Consider the following 19,382-nt stretch of genomic DNA (forward strand, 5'->3'; position numbering starts at 1 on the left):
CTACCATTCTACTTTGTTTCCTGTGAATTTGACTACTTTAGGTTGGGACTCCACGCTTTCACTGCTGAGGGCCCGGGTTCAATTCCTGGTCTGAGAACTAAGATCCTGCAAGCCACGTGGTGTGTCCAAAAAAAAAAAAAAAATAGACTTTGACTACTTTACACTTCTTATAAGTGGAATCATACAGTATTTGTCTTTCTGTGACTAGTTTATTTTACCTAGCATAATGTCCTCAAGGTTCATCCATGTTAATAGCATGTGATAGGATTTCCTTCCTTTGAGAGACTCCATCGTATATATATATCACAATAATACTACTTTGTATGTGTATATCACATTTTGTTTATCTGCTCATTGGCTTATGGACATTTGGCTTGATCTACCTCTTGGCTTATGTGAATAGTGCTGCTAGCAACATGGGTGTACAAATATTCTTCCAGACCCTGCCTTCAATTCTACTGGATATATGGCCAGAAGTGAGAGTGCTAGATCATATGATAGAATTATTTTTAAATTTTTGAGGAACCTCCATGTTGTTTACCATAGGAGTTGCACTATTATACAGTTTTACCAACAGTGCACAAGGGTTCCAATTTCTTCACATCCTCATCAACATTGTTACTGTCTGTTTTATTTTTGTTTTAAATTAATTAATTAATTAATTAATATTTTTGGCTGTGTTGGGTCTTCGTTTCTGTGCGAGGGCTTTCTCTAGTTGCGGCAAGCAACTAGATCTTCCCAGACCAGGGCTCGAACCCGTGTCCCCTGCATTGGCAGGCAGATTCTCAACCACTGCGCCACCAGGGAAGCCCCTGTTTTATTTTTTTGGTAGTAGCTATGATAACTGATGTGAGGTGATCTCAATCGACATTTTTTTTTTTTAAATAAATTTATTTATTTATTTATTTATTTTTGAGTGTGTTGGGTCTTCGTTTCTGTGCGAGGGCTTTCTCTAGTTGTGACAAGCGGGGACCACTCTTCGTCGCGGTGCGCGGGCCTCTCACTGTCGCAGCCTCTCTTGTTGCGGAGCACAGGCTCCAGACGCGCAGGCTCAGTAGTTGTGGCTCACGGGCCTAGTTGCTCCACGGCATGTGGGATCTTCCCAGACTAGGGCTCGAACCCGTGTCCCCTGCATTGGCAGGCAGATTCTCAACCACTGCGCCACCAGGGAAGCCCCTCAATCGACATTTTTAACAAGCTTTGTAATCATTATAATGTACTTCTTGTATACTTAAAAAAGTTTATCTGGTACATTTAACTTAATTATTTCAGTTCAATCATTAAAAATGCAACAAGTGGTCACTTTTTAGAACTATTTATCAGTATGATTTGTTGCTATAACTTCAGGTGTGTGTTGTATAATGAGATCCTCAAGGGTTAGTATCCTTCACTCTGCCTCCCCTGTTTTTTTCTTCTATTTAACCATGAATGAATCACCCAGGGAACAGACTAGGCTATACTTAATTAACCCCAGTGAATTTTACTAACTAATTCTTTTCTCTAACACAGTTAAAATTTGAAGATTCTGCATGTTACAAGAATTCCAATGGTGTATCAGCATTAAAAATATTACGTTTTAATAAAAAAAAAAACTTGTCATTTTTACTTTGCAACAGACTATTTGACCACTCTTTATTCTTTTAATTGAAAATAGTTTTACCTTCATGATCTTGACGGTTTTGTGTTAACTTTTCTCCTAAGACGAATTCAGTCATAGAGTAGAGTCAAGCAATGTTTAAGCAGGGGATTTTGTCCAGAGAACGAAAGTACATGAGATTCTAGTAAGAAATGGAAAAGGAGTGTAAACTGTCCTTCAGTTTTTTTCTCCTTTTACAAGAAAATTTTAGAGACATGAGTAGTTGTACAACAAAATTAATAGCTTGTAAAGTATTTTACATTTTGAGTAAATTACTTACAGTTTTTTTCTTAACTTGAAATTTCTGAAATTATCACATAAGTGTGTATTCTGTCTTGCAAATGTTTATTCTTTAGAAGTATTTAGTAGTAGTGTTTAGAAGTGTTATTACTCTCATTGTATGAGTGTCCGCCTATGATTACATCATATGCACTAGAAGTCATTTTGAAATAATTCCATCATAGGTATTAGAAGTCATTCTAAAATAATTTTTGCTAGACATTACGTTGGTTATTATGCAGTTTTACTCCTTTATGACTTGTTATTTGAGTATTTAAGACGGAGCTGCTGCATTTATTATATGTGGTGTGTGAGTTGATGGAGAAGGGTGCTAAGTGGTGGTGTGCCTGGGGAAGGGTGGGGGTATAATCCTCATTGTGAGTTTTGAGAAAAGATAATGAAATCCTTTATGTCCCTTTGCATAGACCTGCATTTCAAAGACTTATATTTTAATAAGAATTGGTTGTGCAGCTGCAACCCTGGCAACAGGGCCTGGGAGAGAAGAATTGGGGCAGCCTTCCAGAAATCAAGGCAGACAGTGGTCTCATGTGGAGCTGAGCTAATGAAAATGATAAAAATATAAAGCACTTAGAAATAAGACCAGTACTTTCTTTGGCATAGTGGATGCTGAAATTTTCCATACCATATTTTATTATTTATAAAGTCCGAAAGCTGCCATAAGCTGCTCACTCAATAAAGAGTAGCTACATTATATTTTCCTTTAGTATAAAAATACCATAAATACTCTTGGAAGCTAATGTTTCTGTAAATTATATCTAAAATATAATTGTTGTTGGCTATTTCTTGATGAAGTCTAGACTTACAAAAACACAAGCTACCGAGTTTGTCAGGTTTTTAAAAACAAACTTTTAAGTTTTAATAATTAAAAAATTAAATGCTCGTAGGAGTTTTAGTGTAAATTTCTCATGTTGGTTGGATTTTTTTAGATCCCCTCAAATCATAAAATTTGTTAAACATACTCTCTCTTTAACACTATGTCAATGGCTATATAATAATAATATTAAACCGTTAATTATTACTTGGTTGTTAGATATTTAGGTTGTGTCTGGGGTTTTCCCTCTTACCATAATAAGTATTGCAATAAAACATTTTTGCACATGTAGGTATTTTGTTTTCTTCTGGATTACTCAGGATTACTTTTGATTTCCAAAAGTGATACTACTGCATTACATGTAAAAATTTTGAAAACTTTCTAAAAGTACTATCAATTTACACAGTATTCTTAATATTTCTAGGAATGAGGTTTTTTTCTTATATGTTTGGCTCTTGGAGCACTTAAATCTTGATTTCTTCCCTCTGTAATTCTGGGAAATTTATTCTCATTAGTAATATGTTTATTTTTTCTTGAAACGTTTTATTTTTTTCCCTCTTCTTTTTATACTCAGTATTTCCACTTGATTCTTTTTCGCAGTTTCTTGTTGTGAGTTTGTAGTACTAATATCTCCCCTTGGTCCCTGGGTGTGCATTCTTGGATCATCTAATTCACTAAATCTGTATCAGACGGCGTGGGTTGTTTGATGTGTTGCCTGTCTTTTATAATAGTTTTATGCTCCAGATGTTTCTTTATTTTAGCTAGTGAGCTAATGATTCTTTGAGAGGGGGTATTAATCCACTTAGTCTAATAATGTGGATTGGGGAATGGCCAACAGCCAGATCTTACTTTGTGTCGGTCCAGGTGAGTTTAAGAGAGGGAGGTGAGTCTCAGGCCAAACAGCTCCCTGGCACTGAACTGCTGTTATGTTCTTCTGTTGGCTTCTACTGCATCAGGCAACTTCTGATCAGGGTTTGTTTTTTTAAACTCTTAGAAATAAGTAATACTAATTTTAAGAGGTAGTTTCCTTGTATTATAATTCACCACCAGCCCTGTAGGTTTATTTTGAGGGGAGAAGGACTGGGAAGAGTAAATGACCACAGGGTAGTCAGTTTGTACCTGTTTTCATGAACTTTCCCCTCCCAGGCCTTTTGTGCTGTCCTGATTTTATCCTGCTGACAAAGATCTGAGCTGTTCTGCTAATTTCTGATAAAGGGGCAGTCAAGGGAAAGATAAGGGCAGACTAAAAAAAGCTTTTAGGCAATCTGTCTTTTGACTCCTACCACCCTTTGCTCCTGACTGAAGGTTACCAGTGTCTATTCACACAAATTCAGTGCAGATTTATCCCCATCAGTTTTTGTTTCTTTTTGTTGTTCCTGGAATCCAGACTTACTTCTTTTTTCCTCAGGGCTTTATTTTGGAGGATGGGACCAGTAGCCCATGATAGTTTATCACTTGATAGGAATTAGATGACCTCATTTGAGCCAATAAAGATAGTTATACAAAGATTTTCATTAAAACACATGAAAATCTTTAATCGAAAAGTGTATGCATACAAATTACGTGAAAACAAACTACCTAAAACCTTAGTGGTTTAAAATGACAACTGTTTTATTAAATCTCTCAATTTTGAGGATCAGGAATTTGAGCAGGTCTTGGCAAGTTTTCTCTTATATGAGGCATCGACAAAGGTCACTGTTTAGTCTTAGCTAGCAGGTGGTCTGGACTGGAGAATCCTAGGCAGCGTTATTCGCATGTCTGTCGCTCTGGTTAAGGAGGCTGGAAGGCCAGGCTCAGCTGGGACTGTTAATCTGTGTGCCTACACTTGTGGTCTTTCCAGCATGGCAGTCTTGGGTAGTTGGGCTTCTGAGCACAAGGTACAGGGGTTTTTGTCACCTCATCAGTTCCAGATCATGACTTCAGCTTCGTTCTTTTGGTTAAAGAAGTCATCAAGGTCATCTGAATTTAAGGTAGAGGATTTCTTTCTCATTTGGAGGAATAACAAAGAATTTGTGGCCATCTTTACTAGACCACGTAAGGTTATTAGAATTTTGTGCTGCTGATTGTTGCTTTTAGGAATATTATCATTAGAGGCTTGGCTCAGGAAATCTTGCCCTTTTCCCATCTCAAGGGGATTTTCTAGAGTAGAGGAAATCACATAGTTCTTTTTCAATTCATTCTTATAATGCTCTTACCTAGAGCAGTGGTTCTTGTATACTCCGATCTCCAGGAGTATTTGACACATCATTTTGACAGGAGACACTTCTGGTTGTCACAGCTGGTGGGGAGGGGTGCTACTGGCATTTACTAGATAGCAGCTAGAGATGTTGCTAAATATCCTACAGTGCACAGGACAGTATCTGTCCCCCCCCCCCCAAAAGAATTACCTGGCCCAAAAAGACAGTAGTGTGGAGGTAGAGAAACCAACTGTACCTTACAGTAATCCTGCAATGTTGGTAAAATCCTTATAAGAGAAAACTTTAATTCAGAAAGGTTATAGACTAATGCCACTTAGCTAATAAATGGTAGAATCTAGTTTTAATTCATTGTTTTCTTTTTCTTTCTTTCTTTTTTTTTTTTTTTGCAAATACTGGGACAAGTTACCATGTTAAGTGCTATAAGAGATATAATAATTTGGATGGAGTCTGCCTTGATGGAGCTTACAAGAAACAGTATGTCATAAATAATTGTAATTTAAGGTAGCATTGAACTAGACCTTAAAAAAAGAATATAGAGAAAATGGTCTGCCGTTAAGTTATTAATATGTCTGAGCTGTGGTTTCTTTATTTCCGAAGTAAGGATAATGCTTACCTCTTAGGATTGTAGAAATCAGATAGTATTTGTCAAAGTACGTAGAGTAATATGTGACTAGTGCTCAAATTTTTTTTTTCCCTTATCAGGGGTTTACAATTTAGTTGAACCTTTCTTTATAATTTAGGGAAATTTTCTGTCATCACTGATTTTTTTTTTTTTTTATATAAAACAAAAATAGACTGGAAAATCCAAAATACTGGATTTCTCATGTGACCTGCTATGATTTAAGTTTACGCACCAGAAATAGTCCATGTTCTTTTATTTTTTAAAAAATTGAAGTATAGTTGATTGACGATCTTTTTTTTGGCCGAGCCGCACAGCTTGTGGGATCTCAGTTCCCCGACCAGGGATTAAACCTGGGCCATGGCAGTGAAAGCCCAGAATCATATCCACTAGGGCACCAGGGAACTCCCTCTTAATTAACAATATTATGTTAGTTTCAGGTGTACAAAATTGTGATTCAGTATTTTTATAGCTTATACTTCATTTAAAGTTATTACAAAATAAAGTTGTATTTCCCTGTGCTGTACAGTATATCCTTGTTGCTTGTCTAGTTCACGTTCTTTGTTGAGTGGTTAGTATTTTCTGTTTCTGTTAGTATTTTCATCATCATAACATCATTATCAAAATTTTCCATTATTACAAGCTTTCCTTTGAATATGAAAATGAAGATCCTGTTTTAAACCACATTTAAAAACTTTTTTCCCCCATTATTGTTTAAGGTTCTTATTTTATAAGGTGATTCAAAAAGGTTTGAACATTTAAAAAATCTATTATTTAGTTACCTGCATTATACTTAAACAAGTAGTCACATTTGTACTAAGGAACAACCATAGTTATTTCTGTATTGCCTGGTAGGTACCTCCTGTGTAATACAGCACATGGCTATCTTATGGTCTGATTCATCTCAGGCGTTTTGTAGGTGGCACACAATCTTGGATGGTTGAAATGGTAGCCAGGTTGAATGCCTTCAGTTCCTCAAGTCTGTAAGGAATATGTGGTCCCAACTCTAGTTTTCTTTTTACATATCCCTGCTAAAAATAGCGTGGTGTAACAGTTGTGATTTGGGTGGCTACTATTTCAGAGGCAGTCCAAATTTTGGAACATAATGGCCTGTCTAGCATGGTGATGGGTATTCATAAAAGAGCATCTGGACTGTGTGATAGAAGTGAGGCAGAGCCCCATCCTGTTGGAAGATGAAGTTGTGGAGACTTACACAGTTGTAGGAAAAAATGTTCCATCAGCGTGTCCAAATAGGAGATTTTTGTCACTGTATTTTTCTCTGTAAAGAATTACTGAAAACCCAGTGTGTGATACAGCACAAAAATATTAACTTTTTGGTGAATTCCTATGTTCAGTTGCATTCTATTTGCTTTCATTGCCACATATGCAGGCATTCTGGTGATTCACTTTTCCTCTTAAATAGAGCTTAGCTTTCTCATTGAACCTTGAGCAATCCACAGTTAATCATCTGTATAACTGAGATTTTTTTTTATCTTATCTGACTCCATCAGGGGCTGAAACATATGGGAATAGTAAGATTTCTACATCAGGACCTTAGTGAATATGCCCCAACTGTGGACTACTTGGATGCCTAGCTCTCCTTGTCAGAGTCCTGGGACTTAACTGAATGAAATCCAAAAGTGAATTACCTCTTGAAGTAGAAGGTGACCCTGCATTTTGGTGCTTATTACATATTTATATTTAGCCTAGTTAGTGAGTAATAAATTTTTTAAAGCGTTCAGTTTTGTTTGAACCACTCTCTCTTGATCATTGTCATATTCACAGGGCCTAGTGCATAGTGATTGCTCAACAATATCTGTCAAATACATATATGTGACCCTTGAACATCATGGGTTTAAATAGCTTGGGTCCACTTATATGCGGATATTTTTTCCCAGTAAATATGTCCTACACAATCCATGGTTGACTGAATCTGTAAATGTGGAACTATGTATACAGAGGGCCGACTCTAAGGTTATACCCGGATATTCTACCATAGGAAGGGTCTCAACCCCCTAACCCACTGCACTGTTCAATGGTCAGCTGTATATAATATATGTATCCTTGCATGGTGAAATCCTGCATTCAGGTATATGCTGAAGTTTGTTTCTTTTATCCAGTTAAGAGGTAGTATCAGAAAGGATTATTGATTTCCTGATTTAATTTGAGGAAAGAAATACTAAAAAGGAAGCTAAATGTGCATGTACTTTTTAATTTCCTAATTGATATACTGCACCTTAAAGTCTAATATAGCAATAGAAGACTCTTTTTCAATAGATAAGACACAAGTATTATATATTTTCTTTGTGTTGAGGTGTTGTGTTGTCCCCAAGTTGAATTTATTTGACTATTATCTTTGAGATTAGCATACTATAAGATAACCTATTTTAAAACATTGCTGTATTTATGTTTACATGTAAATTGTTAACACTTTTTATAGAAATACATTAAATTTCATTTCTGGAGCTGGAAGATAAAAGATGATAGAGAAGTATTTTTTCCTTACATTATTTTCTCTAAGCAACGAAAAAAGCTATTTAAACCACCAACTGGAATCCCACGTACATGTATTTTTAACTTTTTCTTTAACAGTTGTCACAGCACTAACTGGTCCATAGTCAAGTCTATGAATGCTTTCAAGGCCTTTCAAGTCTTATTTATATAATCTGGATACTCTGTATTGGTTCATTTAAATTCTAAGTCAATTTTTAAAATTTTAGTTAAAAATACATCTTATTCTTTAAAAGTTTATGTGTGGGCTAAGCAAGGAGAATCGCAGATTTATTTAAATACTTTTTTCAAGATATTTTGAAGATCATTTAAAATGTGAAACGACCTCATTTTATTTTTTAATTTTTTAATAGATCTTTATCGGAGTATAATTACTTCACGATACCATGTTAGTTTCTGTTGCATAACAAAGCGAATCAGCCATATGCATACACATGTCCCCATATCCCCTCCCTCTTGAGCCTCCCTCCCATCCTCCCTATCCCACCCCTCTAGGTCATCATAAAGCACCGAGCCGATCTCCCTGTGCTATGCTGCTGCTTCCCACCAGCCAACTATTTTACATTCAGTAGTGTATATGTGTCGATGCTACTCTCACATCGCCCCAGCTTCACCCTCCCACCCCATGTCATCAAGTCCATTCTCTATGTCTGCCTCTTTATTTCTGCCCTGCAGCTAGGTTCGTCAGTACCATTTGTTTTTGTTTTTGTTTTTAGATTCCATATATATGCGTTAGCATACGGTATTTGTTTTTCTTTTACTGACTTCACTCTGTAGGACAGACTCTAGGTCCGTCTACCTCACTACAAATAACTCAATTTCGTTTCTTTTTATGGCTGAGTAATATTCCATTGTATGTATGTGCCACATCTTCTTTATCCATTCATCTGTCGATGGACATTTAGGTTGGTTCCATGTCCTGGTTATTGTAAATAGTGCTGCACTGAACATTGTAGTGCATGTCTCTTTTTGAATTATGGTTTTCTCAGGGTATATGTCCAGTAGTGGGATTGCTGGGTCATACGGTAGTTCTATTTTTAGTTTTTTAAGGAACCTCCATACTGTTTTCCGTAGTGGCTGTATCAATTTACATTCCCACCAGCAGTGCAGGAGGGTTCCCTTTTCACCACACCCTCTCCAGCATTTATTGTTTGTAGCTTTTTTGATAATGGCCATTCTGACCAGTGTGAGGTGATACCTCATTGTGGTTTTGATTTGCATTTAGTGATGTTGAGCATCTTTTCATGTGCCTCTTGGCCATCTGTATGTCTTCCTTGGTGAAATGTCTATTTAGGTCTTCTGCCCATTTTTTAACTGGATTGTTTGTTTTTTTGATATTGAGCTCCATGAGCTGTTTGTATATTTTAGAGATTAATCCTTTGTCTGTTGTTTCATTTGCAAATATTTTCTCCCATTCTGAGTGTTGTCTTTTTGTCTTGTTTATGCTTTCCTTTGCTGTCAAAAGCTTTAAAGTTTAAGTCCCATTTGTTTATTTTTGTTTTTATTTCTGTTACAGTAGGAGGTGGGTCAAAAAAGATCTTGCTGTGGTTTATGTCAAGGAGTGTTTTTCCTATGTTTTCCTCTAGAAGTTTTATAGTGTCTGGTCTTACATTTAAGTCTTTAATCCATTTGGAGTTTATTTTTGTGTATGGTGTTAGGGAGTGTTCTAATTTCATTCTTTTACATGTAGCTGTCCAGTTTTCCCAGCAGCACTTACTGAAGAGGCTGTCTTTTCTCCATTGTATGTTCTTGCCTCCTTTGTCACAAATTAGGTGCCCATATGTGTGTGGGTTTATCTCTGTGCATTGTATACTGTACCATTGATCTATATTTCTGTTTTTGTGCCAGTACCGTACTGTCTTGATTACCATAGCTTTGTGGTATAATAGTTAGAAGTCAGGGAGCCTGATTCCTCCAACTCCATTTTTCTTTCTCAAGATTGTTTTGACTATTCGGGGTCTTTTGTGTTTCCATATGAGTTGTAAGATATTTTGTTCTAATTCTGTGAAGAATGCCACTGGTAGTTTGATAGGGATTGCATCGAATCTCTAGGTTGCTTTGGGTAGTATAGTCATTTTCACAATATTGATTCTTCCAATCCAAAAACATGGTATATTTCTCCATCTGTTTATGTCATCTTTGATTTCTTTCATCAGTGTTTTATAGTTTTCTGAGTACAAGTTTTTCGCCTCCTTAGGCAGGTTTATTCCTAGGTATTTTATTCTTTTTGTTGTGGTGGTAAATGGGAGTGTTTCCTTAATTTCTCTTTCTGATTTTTCATTGTTGGTGTATAGGAATGCCAGAGATTTCAGTGTATTAATTTTGTATCCTGAAACTTTACCAAATTCATTGATTAGTTTTAGTAGTTTTCTGGTGGCATCTTTAGGATAGTATCATGTCATTGACAAATAGTGACAGTTTTACTTCTTCTTTTCCAATTTGTATTCCTTTTATTTCTTTTTACTGTCTGCTGTGGCTAGGACTTCCAAAACTATGTTGAATAAGATTGGAGAGAGTGGACACCCTTCTCTTGTTCCTGATCCTACTGGAAATGCTTTCAGTTTTTCACCATTGAGTGTGCCCATTTTCTGGAGAGTTTTTATCATAAATGGGTGTTGAATTTTGTCAAAAGCTTTTTCTGCATCTATTGAGATGATCATATGGTTTTTATTCCTTAATTTGTTAATGTTGTGTATCACATTGATTGATTTGCATATATTGAAGAATCCTTGCATCCCTGGGGTAAATCCCACTTGATCATGGTGTATGACCCTTTTAATGTGCTGTTAGATTCTGTTTGCTAGTATTTTGTTCAGGATTTTTGCGTCTGTGTTCAGCAGTGATATTGGTCTATACTTTTCTTTTTTGTGATATCTTTTTCTGGTTTTGGTATCAAGGTGATGGTGGCCTCATAGAATGAATTTGGGAGTGTTTCTCCTTCTGCAGTTTTTTGGAAGAGTTTGAGAAGGATGGGTGTTAGCTCTTCTGTAAATGTTAGATAGAATTCACCTGTGAAGTCGTCTGGTCCTGGACTTTTGTTTGCTGGAAGATTTTTAATCACAGTTTCAACTTCATTACTTGTGATTAGTCTGTTCATGTTTTCTGTTTCTTCCTGGTTCAGTCTTGGAAGGTTATACCTTTCTAGGTACTTGTCCATTTCTTCCACGTTGTCCATTTTATTGGCATAGAGTTGCTTGTAGTAGTCTCTTAGGATGCTTTGTATTTCTGCAGTGTCTGTTGTAACTTCTCCTTTTTCATTTCTATTTTTACTGATTTGAGTCCTCTCCCTCTTTTTCTTGATGAGTCTGGCTAATGGTTTATCCATTTTGTTTATCTTCTCAAAGAACCAGCTTTTAGTTTTATTGATCTTTGCTATTGTTTTCTTTGTTTCTATTTCATTTTTTTCTGCTCGGATCTTTATGATTTCTTTCCTTCTGCTAACTTTGGGTTTTGTTTGTTCTTCTTTCTCTAGTTCCTTTAGGTGTAACATTAGATTGCTTGAGATTTTTCTTGTTTCTTGAGGTAGGCTCGTACTGCTATAAACTTCTCTCTTAGAACTGCTTTTGCTGCATCCATAGGTTTTGGATCTTCGTGTTTTCATTGTCATTTGTCTCTAGGTATTTTTTGATTTCCTCTTTGATTTCTTCAGTGATCTTTTGGTTATTTAGTAATGTATTGTTTAGCCCCCATGTGTTTGTGTTTTTTTACGGTTTTTTCCCTGTAATTGATTTCCAATCTCATAGCGTTGTGGTCAGAAAAGATGCTTGATATGATTTCAGTTTTCTTAAATTTACTGAGGCTTAATTTGTGACCCAAGATGTGATCTATCCTGGAGAACGTTCTGTGCGCACTTGAGAAGAAAGTGTAATCTGCTGTTTTTGGATGGAATGTCCTATAAATATCAATTAAATTTATCTGGTCTTTTGTGTCATTTAAAGCTTCTGTTTCCTTATTTATTTTCATTTTGGATGATCTGTCCATTGGTGTAAGTGAGGTGTTAAAGTCCCCCACTGTTATTGTGTTAGTGTCGATTTCCTCTTTTATAGCTGTTAGCAGTTGCCTTATGTATTGAGGTGCTCCTATGTTGGGAGCATATATATTTATAATTGTTATGTCTTCTTCTTGGATTGATCCCTTGATCATTATGTAATGTCCTTCCTTGTCTCTTGTAACATTCTTTATTTTAAAGTCTATTTTATCTGATATGAGTATAGCTACTCCAGCTTTCTTTTGATTTCCATTTGCATTGACTATCTTTTTCCATCCCCTCATTTTCAGTCTGTATGTGTCCTAGGTCTGAAGTGGATCTCTTGTAGACAGCATATATATGGGTCTTGTTTTTGTATCCATTCAGCAAGCCTGTGTCTTTTTGTTGGAGCATTTAATCCATTCACATTTAAGGTAATTATCGATATGTATGTTCCTATGACCATTTTCTTAATTGTTTTGGGTTTGTTTTTGTAGGTCCTTTTCTTCTCTTGTGTTTCCCACTTAGAGAAGTTCCTTTAGCAGTTGTTGTAGAGCTGGTTTGGTGGTGCTGAATTCTCTTAGCTTTTGCTTGTCTGTAAAGCTTTTGATTTCTCCATCGAATCTGAATGAGATCCTTGCCGGGTAGAGTAATCTTGGTTGTAGGTTCTTCCCTTTCATCACTTTAAGTATATCATGCCACTCCCTTCTGGCTTGTAGAGTTTCTGCTGAGAAATCAGCTGTTAACCTTATGGGAGTTCCCTTGTATGTTATTTGTCGTTTTTCCCTTGCTGCTTTCAATAATTTTTCTTTGTCTTTAATTTTTGCCAGTTTGATTACTATGTGTCTCAGCGTGTTTCTCCTTGGGTTTATCCTGTATGGGACGCGCTGCGCTTCCTGGACTTGGGTGGCTATTTCCTTTCCCATGTTAGGGAAGTTTTCAACTATAATCTCTTCAAATATTTTCTCTGGTCCTTTCTCTCTCTCTTTTCCTTCTGGGACTGCTATAAAGCGAATGTTGTAGCGTTTAATATTGTCCCCGAGGTCTCTTAGGCTGTCTTCATTTCTTTTCATTCTTTTTTCTTTATTCTGTTTCGCAGCAGTGAATTCCACCATTCTGTCTTCCAGGTCACTTACCGTTCTTCTTCCTCAGTTATTCTGCTATTGATTCCTTCTAGTGTAGGTTTCATTTCAGTTATTGTATTGTTCATCTCTGTTTGTTTGTTCTTTAATTCTTCTAGGCCTTTGTTAAACATTCTTGCATCTTCTCGATCTTTGCCTCCATTGTTTTTCCGAGGTCCTGGATCATCTTCACTATCATTATTAGGAATTGTTTTTCTGGAAGGTTGCCCGTCTCCACTTCATTTAGTTGTTTTTCTGGGGTTTTATCTTGTTTCTTCATCTGGTACATAGCCCTCTGCCTTTTCATCTTGTCTATCTTTCTGTGAATGTGGTTTTTGTTCCACAGGCTGCAGGTTGTAGTTCTTCTTGCTTATGCTCTCTGCCCTCTGGTGGATGAGGCTATCTAAGAGGCTTGATGGGAGGGACTGGTGGTGGGTAGAGCTGACTGTTGCTCTGGTGTGCTGAGCTCAGTAAAACTTTAATCCGCTTGACTGTTGATGGGTGGGGCTGGGTTCCCTCCCTGTTGGTTGTTTGGCCTGAGGCAACCCAACACTGGAGCCTACCTGGGCTCTTTGGTGGGGCTAATGACAGAGTCTGGGAGGGCTCACACCAAGGAGTACTTCCCAGAACTTCTGCTGCCAGTGTCCGTGTCCCCACAGTGAGCCACACACCCACCTGGCTCCCCCCACCCCAGCCTCTGCAGGAGACCCTCCAACACTAGCAGGTAGGTCTGGTTAGGTCTCCCCTGGGGTCACTGGTCCTTCCCCTGGGTCCCGATGCTCACACTACATTGTGTGTGCCCTCCCAAGAGTGGAGTCTCTGTTTCCCCCAGTCCTGTCGAAATCCTGCAATCAATTCCCACTAGGTTTCAAAGTCTGATTCTCTAGGAATTCCTCCTCCTGTTGCCGGACCCCCAGGTTGGGAAGCCTGACGTGGAGCTCAGAACCTTCACTTCAGTGGGTGGACTTCTCTGGTATAAGTGTTCTCCAGTCTGTGAGTCACCCACCCAGCAGTTATGGGGTTTGATTTTACTGTGATTGCGCCCCTCCTACCGTCTCATTGTGGCTTTTCCTTTGTCTTTGGATGTGGGGTATCTTTTTTCGTGAGTTCCAGTGTCTTCCTGTTGATTATTGTCCAGCAGCTAGTTGTGATTCTGGTGTTCTCCCAAAAGGGAGTGATAGCACGTTCTTCTACTCTGCCATCTTGGTTCCTCCTCCTGTTGGAAGATTTTTAATTACGGTTTCAATTTCATTACTTGTGATAGGTCTGTTTATATTTTCTAATTCTTCCTGGTTCAGTCTTGGAAAATTGTACCTTTCGAAGAATTTGTCCATTTCCTCCAGGTTGTCCATTTTATTGGCATATAGTTGCTTGAGGTAGTCTCTTATAATCCTTTGTATTTCTGCAGTGTCAGTTGTGATTTCTCCTTTTTCATTTCTAATTTTATTGTTTTGCGTCCTCTCCCTTTTTTTCTTGATGAGTCTGGCTAAGGGTTTATCAATTTTGTTTATCTTCTCAAAGAACCAGCTTTTAGTTTTATTGATCTTTGCTATTGTTTTCTTTGATTCTGTTTCATTTATTTCTGCTCTGATCTTTATGGTTTCTTTCCTTCTCCTGACTTTGGGTTTTCTTTGTTCTTCTTTCTCTAGTTGTTTTAAGTGTAGGGTTAGTTTTGTTTATTTGAGATTTTTCTTGTTTCTTCAGGTGGGATTGAATTGCTATAAACTTCATTCTTAGAACTGCTTTTGCTGTGTCCCATAGGTTTTGGGTTGTCGTGTTTTCATTGTCATTTGTTTCTGTGTATTTTTTTTATTTCTTCTTGATTTCTTCAGTCATCTCTTGGTTATTTAGTAGCGCACTGTTTAGCCTCCATGTTTTTGTGTTTTTTACAGTTTTTTTCCTGTAATTGATTTCCAGTCTCACAGCGTTGTGCTTCAGAAAAGATGCTTGATACGATTTCAGTTTTCTTAAATTTTCTGAGGCTTGATTTGTGACCCAAGATGTGATCTTATCCTGGAGAATGTTCCTTGCGCACTTGAGAAGAAAGTGTATTCTGCCACGTTTGGGTGGAATGTTCTATAAATATCAATTAAATCTATCTGGTCTATTGTTTCATGTAAAGCTTGTGATTCCTTTTTTATTTTCTGTTTGGATGATCTGTCCATTGGTGTAAGTGTGGTGTTAAAGTCCCCCACTATTACTGCGTTACTGTCAATTTCTCCTTTCATGGTTGTTAGCATTTACCTTATATAGTGAGATGCTCCTATGTTGGGTGCATAAACATTTATAATTGTTATATCTTTTTTTTGGATTGATCTTCTGATCATTATGTAGTATCCCTCCTTATCTCTTGTAACAATTTTCATTTTAAAGTCTGTTTTATCTGATATGAGTATTGCTACTCCAGCTTTCTTTTGATTTCCATTTGTATGGAATATCTTTTTCCATCCCTTTGCTTTCAGTCTGTATGTGTCCCTAGGTCTGAAGTGGGTGTCTTGTAGACAGCATATATATTGGTCTTGATTTTGTATCCATTTATCCAGTCTGTGTCTTTTGGTTGGGGCATTTAATCCATTTACATTCAAGGTATTATTGATATGTATATTCCTATTACCATTTTCTTCATTGTTTTGGGTTTGTTTTTGCGTGTCTTTTTCTTCTCTTGTGTTTTCCGCTTAGACAAGTTTCTTTAGCATTTGTTGTAAAGCTGGTTTGGTGGTGCTGAATTCTCTTAGCTTTTGTTTGTCTGAAAAGCTTTGGACTTCCCGATCGAATCTGAATGAGATCCTTGCTGGATAGAGTAATTTTGGTTGTAAGTTTTTCTCTTTCATCACTGTAAGTATATCCTGCCATTCCTTTCTGGCCTGCAGAGACTCCACTGAAAAAATCAGCTGATAACCTTAGGGGATTCCTTTGTATGTTATTTTTTGTTTTTCCCTTGCTGCTTTTAATATTTTTTGTTTGGATTTAATTTTTGTTAGTTTGATTAATATGTGTCTTGGTGTGTTTTTCGTAGGGTTTATCCTGTATGGGACTCTGTGCTTCCTGGACTTGGGTGACTATTTCCTTTCCCATGTTAGGGAAGTTTTCCACTATAATCTTTTCAAATATTTTCTCAGACCCTTTCTTTTTCTCTTCTTCTTCTGGGACCCCTATAATTCGAATGTTGGTGCGTTTAGTGTTGTCCCAGAGGTCTCTGAGATTGTCTTCAATTCTTTTCATTCTTTTTTCTTTATTCTGATTCTCGGCAGTTATTTCCACCATTTTGTCTTCCAGCTCACTCATTCGTTCTTCTACCTCCATTATTCTGTTATTGATTCCTTCTAGTGTATTTTTCATTTTAGTTATTGTGTTGTTCATCTCTGTTTGTTTGATCTTTAGTTCTTCTAGATCTTTGTTAAACATTTCTTGTATTTTCTCAATCTGCGCTTCCATTCTATTTGCAAGATTCTGGATTATCTTTACTATCATTACTCTGAATTCTTTTTCAGGTAGATTCCCTATTTACTCTTCATTTTGTTGGTCTTGTAGGTTTTTACCTTGCTCCTTCATCTGTGACATATTTTTTTCCCCTCTCATTTTTTTTTTTCTTTGTGAGTGGGATTGTGTTCCTGTTTTTTTTTTTACTGGTTTTTTGGCCCGAGGCTTCCAACACTGGAGTTTGTAAGCTATTGGGTATAGCTGGGTCTTGGTGCTAAGATGAGGAACTCTGTGAGACCTCACTCCAATGAATATTCCCTGGGGTCTGAGGTTCTCTGTTAGTCCAGTGGTTTGGACTCAGAGCTCCCACCGCAGGAGCTTCCGCCTGACCTTGGGCTTGCAAATCAAGATCCTGCAAAGTAAAAAATACAGTAAGACTAGGAAACTAACAGATATGTTAGAAAGAATGTAAAAATAAAAATATAGATGTATTAACAACTGGAAGGTACATCAATACCACAATAGTAAAAAAAGAGGAGGGAAAAGAAACAAAAAAAAAAACTTCGAGGGGAAGACCTTGACTGTGGAGAGCGGGGCCTAAGCAAGGGCTAGGTTTGGGCGCTGGGCGGGCCCAGTGCTCAGGACCCACAGGGCTGGAAAAGGCCCTGAGGGCTGTGGGGAATGGGGCTTAGGCTCAAGGAACAGAAGGCGCCCAGGCGTGACCCCCACCCCTGGTCTCAGAGGGAAGGGGACCTCACCTGGGAGCCCAGAAGGCTTCCTGGCCTCGAGTGGGCAGGGCAGACGCCCTCCTCTCCTCTCCTGCTCTCTGGTCTGGGGTCTGGGAGGGCCCCTGCCGCCTGCCTCTCTTGATCTCCCTGGCCTCCCTCCTATGCCCCCAAGACTAATGCATGCAGGGTGGGGTGAATGGGGTGAGGGGGCAGCGGGGGGATCCTTGGAGGGCAGGGCATCAGCCTAGGAGCTCAGCTGGCTCCCTGGGCCTGAGTGGACAGGGAAGTCGCCCTCTGTTCCTCTCCCACTCCTCGCGGAGGGCCCCTCTCGCCTGCTTCTCCTGGTCTCCCTGGCCTCAGGGGCGCCGATCTTGCCTGGCCTCCACTTCTCCTCCCACCTCTGTCCACTTACGTCCTACCGGTTCACTCTGGTGTTCCTCCCGTCTCCTTGGAGGTTAGAGTTCTTCACCAGCGGCCGGCAGGTGCCCTAGTTGTGGGGAGACGCTAACTCTGCCTCTTCCCACACCACCATCTTGACTCCTAAAGTCAGTATCCAAAATACCTCATTTTAACTTTTTGGAATGTCATTGTACCCTGCTTTTAAAAATAATTATAGAACTGCACTTAAGGTATTCCTAAGGACACTGTTTTAAAATATAAAGTAACAGCAAGTTTTCCCCTTTGACACTTGCATTTTTCTATTATTTTAAGAGTCCATGAGTTCAATCTGCCTGTAGTATGTTTTACTAAAGAGCTTAGTGATTCTTCTTTTGGAGAAACACAAACTTATTCTGACTAAGGGCAGCATATTTCTCCTGTGTGCTCCTTAGAACACAGGTCAAAATATCATGTACCTATTTGTAATTGATAGCATTGATGTAATTTTGTTCTCGTTTTCTCTGAAATATTCCCAAAGGTTTTCAGTATGATATTTTCTAGAATTTTTTTTTAAACCTGTGGAAACAGTTTTGTACATCTGTGGATTTCTTTTTTAAATCTTTTTGGCTCTTTTAAAATGTAAATTCTATCTTAGTACCTGAAGCAATAGTCCAGTTACCATTATTGATTTTCTTAGGGTTCCAGTGGTTTGTATTTGTAATGAGTTTGATTTAGTTTGATAGGACTTATTTGTAGTAAAGTTAATGACAGTGTATTTGTTGAAATCTTTCAGAATTTTTCCAACTTGTCACTCTACTCTCATGTAACTTTATTTAGGGTTTGTTTTTTCTGCGTTAGTTTCCTTTACTCCTCTACCCTAAGAATAGGGAAACCTGTTTAGTCTTAAGGATAAGCATACGGACACCAAAACAACTGTGGAAAGAAACAATAATTTACGGTAAGTTTGAGAGCTCCAAAGCTGTACATAAATTGGTACTCTGACTAGTCTTTAGTGGTGGACGTACATTTGTCACAGGTATTGTATTGTCATTGTTTATCTTTAATTTGCCAATGTAATAAATATATAAGTATTATGCATTGTATGTGGCTTTTTTGTTTGTGCTAGATGTTTGGCTTGAGAAAAAACTTGATAACCTAATAACGTAAGTCATCTCTTGTGAAGGTATGATAGACGCTTGGATAATACAATTTGATGTTAATTTTTGTGGCAGTGTTGGGACGGAGGAATTTGAAACAACTAAGAGAACTCTTTTTTTTTTTTAATTTGTTTATTTTATTTATTTTTGGCTGTGTTGGGTCTTCGTTGCTGGGTGTGGGCTTTCTGTAGTTGCGGCGAGCAGGGGCTACTCTTTGTTGTGGTGCACGGGCTTCTCATTGCGGTGGCTTCTCGTTGCGGAGCACAGGCTCTAGGCACGCGAGCTTCAGTAGTTGTGGCTCCCAGGCTCTAGAGCGCAGGCTCAGTAGTTGTGGCTCACAGGCCGAGTTGCTCCACAGCATGTGGGATCTTCCCGGACCAGGGCTTGAACCCGTGTCCCCTGCATTGGCAGGCGGATTCTTAACCACTGCGCCGCCAGGGAAGCTCCTAAAAGAACTCTTTAGCATGACATAGTTCTGTTTCCATAGCAAATTAATCTTGTAAAAGTTTCTCCCAGCCAAAAAAATCATTGGCTGC

General features: G+C 38.0%; 1 protein-coding gene across 4 annotated transcripts in view; it reads left to right on the forward strand.

Annotated features, from left to right (window-relative positions):
- CDC42SE2 (CDC42 small effector 2) overlaps positions 1 to 19,382 on the forward strand; it is a 201,398-nt gene that overhangs the window by 117,881 nt on the left and 64,135 nt on the right. Inside the window, exon 1 of one of the 4 annotated variants that reach the window (XM_036846631.1) lies at positions 9,628 to 9,638. The exons of the other annotated variants lie outside the window; for them this stretch is intronic. The gene's annotated coding sequence lies outside the window, so the exon portion shown is untranslated. Of the gene's footprint in view, positions 1 to 9,627; positions 9,639 to 19,382 lie in introns of those variants that run through there. 4 annotated transcript variants of the gene reach the window in all.

This window comes from Balaenoptera musculus, chromosome 3 (genome assembly GCF_009873245.2).
Source record: "Balaenoptera musculus isolate JJ_BM4_2016_0621 chromosome 3, mBalMus1.pri.v3, whole genome shotgun sequence".
Lineage (NCBI taxonomy): Eukaryota > Metazoa > Chordata > Mammalia > Artiodactyla > Balaenopteridae > Balaenoptera > Balaenoptera musculus.